General features: G+C 46.5%; 1 long non-coding RNA gene across 1 annotated transcript; it reads left to right on the top strand.

Annotated features, from left to right (window-relative positions):
• Window positions 1-3,726: 3,726 nt before the first annotated feature.
• Window positions 3,727-7,444, top strand: LOC134521036 (uncharacterized). The gene is made up of 3 exons (XR_010072609.1): window positions 3,727-3,764; window positions 5,079-5,172; window positions 5,847-7,444. It is a non-coding gene; the product is annotated as an uncharacterized LOC134521036 (long non-coding RNA).
• Window positions 7,445-7,713: the final 269 nt, after the last annotated feature.

The raw sequence follows: 7,713 nt of genomic DNA, 5'->3' as shown, positions 1-7,713 counted from the left end.
GTGGCTCAGGACTGGATTGCTTCCCTCTGGGTCCCCTCTTCAGCTGCCACCAAGCCACCAAGGAGACTCAATTTGTCCCCAGGGCTGCTTGGGTCCTGGGTCTGGGTTGTGGAGGAATGAGCAGAACTCCAAGGCTGGGGGAGACAAGGAATAACTGTCCAGGGCAAATACACAGGTGTCTGACACCTCTGTGACTCTGGGAGGTGATTTCCCCTTGACCTCCCCATAGCTCCTGGCTGAAGACTTCCGCCCTTGCCCCAGCCTTTGCCAGCCTTGAAGGGAGCCTCCCCCAGCTACAAAAGGGCAGACCTGTGAAATGTTCCTGGCCATGGTGAAGTCAGAGGATACCCAAGATCTGCCATTCAGCAGATAGGAGTCAAGGGCCACAAAACTCGAGACGGGATCTAAAATCTAAAAAAAAATAAAAATCCCCCAAATTAGTTCTTTATACGCTTTTTAATCAACAGTACTTTTAAATAATTTTTGATGTTTACTTATTCACTGTTGTTTGCTATGTGATATTAATGTTAGAAAGATGGTAGTCTCCAAGCTGTTCTCCAGCTCCTGAGGACACTTCATTTTTTGTTTCCTTAACGTTGAGAGTCCCACTGAGTCACCTGAATCCAAGAGCCCAAGATTTAAGAAGGAATACCTAAACCTGATTAAATCATGAGTTGTGGCAACACCACCAGTCTGTAAGTTTAATGCCATTCCTCCTCTTTGTGTTTGGGTGAGGTGAGGACCAAATTCCAGGAAAGCTCTTTGAAACCTTTAAGGGAAGAAATGAATGCCACAGGGAACTCTTCCTACCCCGCACCTCCTCCTCATAGCGGGGTCCTGAGCCTTATGCCATGCCCCTACATCCCCATGCAGTGTATGGGAGACCCCAAAACAGCCCACTCTGCCTGCCATAACCGGCAGGGAGAGAGGAAGGATCAGAGCGAGGTGCTCCTCAAGGCACCTTCCCCTGCTCCCAGGGGCAGTCAGCCCTGAATGCCTGTGTGCACACCCCACCCTCCTCATCATGGGATACTAAAACCCTTCCAAAAAAACTAAATAGTGTCCACTTCTAAATGTAGGACACATCCAGTGTTTTATATAATCCTTTATAAATATCTACTGGCCAGTGCATTTGCCCAGGATTTAGGAGGCTCTGGTCTCTCGTCTTTCTGGGGAGATATATCTCCCATTCCCAGGGTGTGCTTACTGCCTGGCTAGGAGCTTGGGGCACCCAGGCATTCACTTTCCATGGCATGCCAGAGAGAAGGAACATGACCTTGTAGCCTAGGGGCTGAGTGGGGAAACCTGGGATCTACTCGTATTTCAAAGAAAGATCTGAAGGGTAAAATCAGCCTTGTCCTCACCTTTCCTGCCCGAGGACCTACTACTATATAGAGCTTGGGTTCCCCTTCAGGAAGAGTGACACGAGTTTGATTTCTCTCAGACAGAGGAAAGATGGCACCTAAATCCCCCGTTTCCTAAGGAAACAGAAGAGCATTGTAGACAGTGGACAGCTACTGATGCTGCATTTTGCAGGGATCCCGATCTACCCGATGTGTAAGAGAACATCTTACACACCAGGTAGGCAACTTTGCTCAGCCTGCTAAGCCCGCTGCTGGGTGAGGTCTGAACTCTTCTCCCAAAATGGCCTGGGCTTGGAGGGCCTTACATGGAAGGGGATTTCAGTGGCAACTCATGAGCGTCCCATTTGGTCCAGCACTCAGCGTGCCCTGGTGTACTCCTCATGTACCACGTTGCTAAGCGACACTTTGCAATGTGCATCCTGCAGTTTTCCCTTGCTGGTTAGGTACAACTTCAATGCGCTTCCCTCTTTGTCTTCAAAATATAGCGTTATGGATCGCAGCCTCCTAGATGCCAGGCGGGGAGGGAGCCCTTTCTGGGAAAAAGGTCCAGCAGACCTGCAGAAAGTGTAACTGGATACCACACAGCTGACATGAACTGGTGTGGAAATGCTGTCAGATCATCTACTCAGAAACCTGTTTCAGGCCGCACCATCTGCACATCTCGCCGACTGCTTCCAGCCGGTGCCCGCTGCTGCTTGGGGCCTGAGAAGAGACTACTTCTCCTGAAACCCTCTGAGCTGTTGCTTTCCCTTGGCAACGACTACATTCACACTCGTCCTGTGGTGTGGGCTGGAGCAGGCTGGGGCTAAATGGGGTGATGTCAGGCTGGGGTGAGTTTTTTGGTAAGATACAGGTTGCGTGAGCACACGTTGCTCAAGAGATGAAGAGGCTCACAGTGCCTGCCCTGTCCTGTATTCATCTGGGCCATTCATTGATTTCTCCAGGTTAGTTTTTGGGAGATCTCCCCGCATTCTTAGAGGGGTCTTTGGCTGCTGAGCCACAGAAAAGACAAAACGGGGCCATACAAGAAAACAAAGCTGGCTATGACACAGAGTTTGCTCCCTTTACCCTCTACTCCAAGACTGGATCAAGACTTCCTTCATGCGAACCCCAGGAGTATCTGCAAAGTAAATTACCAGAGGAGCCATTTGCCAAACTACTACGCTTGGAGCAGAAAAGCAGGTGGCCTGGCATCTTTTAGCACAAAATGGGAGAATACTGCAAAAACTACTGTTTCCCCAGGGCTAGACAGCCTCTAAACAGGAATAACAGTATTGAATTTAGGCATATTATAATGCCTTTGTGCTGTTTCAGGTGCCTAAATCCCACCTGACTCTACCAGTATGTGTGGAGGAACCTCCTGTGGAGAACTTCAAGGCACAGAGATAGTGAATTCTCACCAGACTTTTATGGAATTGCAGGAGTGAAACATATCCTCACCCAGTGAAATAATTTCTAGTGATGCTCTTACGGTTTTCTAGGGAAGATTCTCTGTAAGTTTTCCGGGACCATCCTTTCTGGCTCCATCCTGCACACATGTTATATCCTCCAGAGAAGTGGTTTGAGCTGGGATTGCTCTGGTGGCAAGTGCAATAGGATCGCTTTAAAAGTTTCAGAAAAATATGTTCAGAAATACAAAACTTTTTTCACCACCAAGGTAAATTGGCCAGGATGAGGAATCCTGTTATAATTAATTAATTAGCGATTTAATTGGGAGGGACCCTGAAAAGTCTAACTGCTCATCCTAGAAGACAGGCTGAAGCCAACACTGCATTTAAATTTCAGTAAGGACAGAATATATCCTGGAGAACCTGAACAGGAAGACCAGCCGGTCTCATATCTGCAGAAAGATGTAGCTCTGTTGCTTTCCCTCTGCTCTCAGGTATTCCCTGGAAGAGGAATTCTTAAGAGGAAGCTCCTGTTATTTATGTTTCTCTCTGATGTTGCGTTACCACAGTCTTTCACGGAGGAGGCTGGAAATGCATGTTACATTTGCGATAGTTCTAATGGGTGGTTTTGACGTACTTCCCAAGGAAAAATGCAGACGTTGAACAAGCTGTGTTTATGTAGGGATGGTCTTTGTTTTTGCTTTAGAAATTCAGGTTTAAAAACCCAAATAAATCTTTCTGCCTCGCTGGACGCGCTTCGCTTCTTTTGCCATTGGCAGTAGCACCTCAAGCCACACAGCCCAACTCCTGGAAAATTCACCCACCTCCCGATCTTAAAAGCCCCGCTTGCCTTGGGTCCCCAGCCTCTGAAAAAGTTGTCTTGGGAAAGATGCCCCCCTCCCCTCCTCCTCCACCTCCTCCTCCTCCTCCTCCTCCTCCTCCACCCTGCCGCAGGACCCATTGTCCGTTGCCGGCAAGGCATAAAGGAGCTAACGAAGGAGCCGGCGAGGAGGTATGACGGGGTGATGTCAGAATATTTCCAGGGAAAGAATGTGTTGGGGGCGCTGGCCGGGCGCAGGGGCTGGGGCTGGCGGCCCCCGGCCCCACCCCGACATTCTTCTTGTCCGGTTCCCACAGGCGGAGAGTGGCACGGGGGGTCAGAGTGGACGAGCACAAAGGGAGACCCCCTGCTGCCGGGGCCATCGTGCTGGGCTGTCACTGCTACTAATTCATGACTTCACCTTTAATCTCGCTGATCCATTATAGGTTAAAAAGAGACCCATTTTACAGCTGACAAGATTGAAGGGAGCGCAACCCAGGAACTTGGGGAAAGAGGGGCGGGGGGGGGGCGGGGAGAAAAAAAAATAAAAAATAAAGGAGGGGAGGGGGAGAGAGAAATAACCCCTGCTAAATTTTGTACGATTAGATCCCATCTGCTAAAAATAGACTTTGTGCTTTTCGCTTGTGTCCTTTCCCTTCGCTACGAGGATATGTATTTTAAGAGTTAAGCTGATAAATGCCGCTGATTCAGAATTTTAGCACACGGGGTCAGAGGAAAAAGGAATGGGGAGGAAAGGGGGGACCGGGAAAGGAAAAAGAGTAAGATTTTAGGAGCAGGGCTGCATAATGGAAAGGATGGGAAGCATTCCAATGGCTTAGGACTGATTTAGAGTGTGTTTTGTGAGGTCATCATGGGGAAATGACTAAGAAATTTATGAAATGCTGATGTCAAAGGTAAGCTGATCAAATCAACATTGATTCAGCAGAGTAATAAATATACGTGTGTGGCACTTACAGCATGTTTATAATGACACAAATACTTAATGAATTCTCAGAAATCATTAGACCTACTGTGCTGTGAGCTGTAGATGAAGTCTCCAGAAGTAATTGTGCTTTTTATTTTCGTTAGTAGGGTAATCACTTTCAATTTGTCCTTTAACAAAGATTTTTATGCTGTTAGTTTGAGGGACTAAAATGCATGTTCTCAGTGAATTTCAGGAAAAAAAAGCAAACAGGAAAGAAAAAAGTGTAATCTCCAAAAAAAAACCCCAAACCAGATTGACCAAAGACCTGTGAAACGCATGCTGGAATATTTTTTAGCATGTAGCAAAGAATTCAGCATTCTTGCATTTCCTGGTTTTGTCCTACATGAGTGAGGATGCTCTAAGTATCTGTTTACACTGCTCATTTAGGGATTGGTTGTATTGGTCCTTAGGTTTTCTGCTTTCTCTATCTGATCTTTGACAAAAAATTGTTACTCCAGAAGCGATTTTGTTAAGTCCACCAAACTAGTCTAACCCTCTTCCTACTGCCTTGATGGTATCAGAGAGCACTGAAGCCCAAGAAGGAGCCTATTTGCTGGATTGTCACCATCTTTTGCCCTTGAGCCGCTGGAACCACATCTTGTAAGATTTTGCAAAGTAAGTATGTAAATTTATACTGCCAGACGTGCACAGTTTTTGCACCTGCTATGACACCCTGTTCCTTCCTTTCTCTCCTCCCTGCAGAGGAGCTCTGGGAGTCACTGGCATCGTGGTTTCATGGGTGCCCCGCTGCCATGAGGCGAGGGTGGACAGCAGGGAGGGTTATTGTGAGGATGCAAAGCGCTGCCTGAAATTTGCAAAGATTTGGGGGTTTCTGGGATTCCTGGACAAAGTCTGTCAAGGAGATCAGCTGCCTGTGTCTTTTGTGGGCAGACATAAGAGAAAATGGGGAGCTTCACATGAGGCACTCTGTCAGCTGAAGTCAGTGATGAAAGTCCTACTGAAAAGAGCCTCGGATCAAATCAAAACCTGATTTCCTACGAGTGACACTGCCTGCAAATGGAGGCAGACTGAGGTCCGTAACAGGCCAGCGCTTTGGACACATTCTGCTTACTTTAGTCACACAAAATGACGTATTGATGCAAGTTTCCAGGATCCAAACAGGCAGCCCTTTCATAGGCAAAAGCCCTAATGAAGTCACTGGCAAGCAGCCTCGCTGGCCGAAGGCCTGCAGGCTATTTCCCTAGTCAATACACTGGACCTAATCTTATACCCCTTGAGCAACAAACTCCATGTGTGTTTTTCCGCAAGTATTTGTTCTCTTTCTGCAGAAGTGCAAGATTTGTGTGCTGCAGAGAGCGGTGTCAGTGAGCAGCTGCTTCTCCTTCAGCATGAGTTGTTCAGGGTATAGACTTCACGCGCTGCTGGCTGGGCAACACCAAACTGCGAAGCTGAGGCGCGGAACAGCGGGGACCTGGACTGCCAAATACAAATGTCCTGGTTTAATTTGCAAGTGTATGTTTGAAAACAAAACAAGGGATTAAAGCAGAAGTTTTTACAAAAAATTCTTCGGAAGATATTATGAAAATATGTATTGTTACCTGGTAATCTTCCGACTGCTTCTAATTTAGTAGAACACATTAACTCCTCTTGTAAGTCGACTGCAATCGATGGAGCTGTCTTAACAATGAGTTAGAGTTGCCTTGCAGAGTGGATGCCGTTAGCCCTTTCTGAGCATAGTCCCTCTGGTTTCTGATCAATCAGCTGAATTTATTTTTCACATTTCTGAGAGTGTTAGAAATATAGATTGGAACGGCAGCTGCACGTATTACCTTGGTTCCAAACTGTCATCAAACACTAAGTTGACCTAATAAAAATCACAAGGATGTTTCCAGGGGATGGTTTGCTTTAGGTGAGGAACCCACGTTCTTTCTTTCTGAAACTTTTGAATAAAGTTTTTCCTCTATGCAAATATTATAAATGTGACGTCCAGGTAATAAAGTGAAAACTGGCTTTTAGAGCCGAAAAATTGACATCTCTTTCTCCACACTCTTCAGAAAATGACAGAATGAAGAAAACCCTTCTCAGCTAAAACATTTTTTCTTCTAAGTTTTGTACAGCTTCTGTAATGTGCCTGCAGGCAGCTGTTCAGAGGGAGCCAGGAAAGCAACCGCTGTCTGTATTGGCTGAATTAGGGCTGAACTGCTGACATGGATGGCAATGACTTGGCCTGGAAATAAAAGCGAAGAAGGTAGCAGGGAGGTGATCCAGATTACCATTCAATTGTAAGTCTTCCCTGTATCCGCATCCCTTTCGTCCAGTAGATTGGAAGTGTTGGAACATCCATGGCTGGTTGGAGCTTTGAGCAATCTGGTGTAGCGGGAGGTGTCCCTGCCCATGGCAGGGGGTTTGGAAATAGATGATCTTTAAGGTCTCTTCTAACCCGAACCATTCTATGATTCTATGGTTCTATGGGTTCTTGCAGATCATGGAAAAATAACCCTGCGGGCTCTGCCTCTGGCTGCCCCCACATCTGGCAGCTCTAGATCTGGTCTAAGCCCACAGGCGGGCTCACAGCTCGAACTTGCCCCCGGAGCTGGTGCCATTTTTAGTTTTACAGGGAAAGGTACACTGTGAAAGATGGTGGGTTTGGCTCCCTGAGGGCCCCTGAGAAAAGGAGCTCTAAAAAACAGAATGATGCACCTCTTGAAAGACCAGATGTCCTAGACTAAAGGCAACAGAGACAGTGATTTCATGAGAGGGTTGGAGTCTCAAGCAAATCTGAAAATATGGCCCTTAAATATTTAGCTGTCTCTTTGGGAACTGACTTCCTTTGACAACCTGCATCCATGTCGTCATCATGCTTGATATGCTATAAATAAATCCGTGATGTTTGATGCCAATCAACTAATACCAGCTCCTTAACACAACAAGCTCACAGTACCTCATTCAGTGTGCTCAAGGAGTTGTCTTTCTGTCTCCTTTTTAAAGATGAAACTAATCCATTGTAAACCCCATAACAAGGAACCACTCACAGAGTGAAAGTATAAGCAGTGCAGTTTTTAAATGATATTGTATATGTCTCATGACTCTTGCCATTAAAGACACAGGTATGAAAAGATGCTCTCTGTTTTTATGCAGCACTGCTGTGGAGATGGGATAGGATTTTCCTTGTGCTTGCCAAGGGAGCTGTGCATG

The sequence above is a fragment of the Chroicocephalus ridibundus genome, chromosome 1, assembly GCF_963924245.1.
Source record: "Chroicocephalus ridibundus chromosome 1, bChrRid1.1, whole genome shotgun sequence".
In the NCBI taxonomy this organism is placed as follows: Eukaryota; Metazoa; Chordata; class Aves; order Charadriiformes; family Laridae; genus Chroicocephalus; species Chroicocephalus ridibundus.
This window is presented reverse-complemented; position numbering and strand designations above follow the sequence as displayed.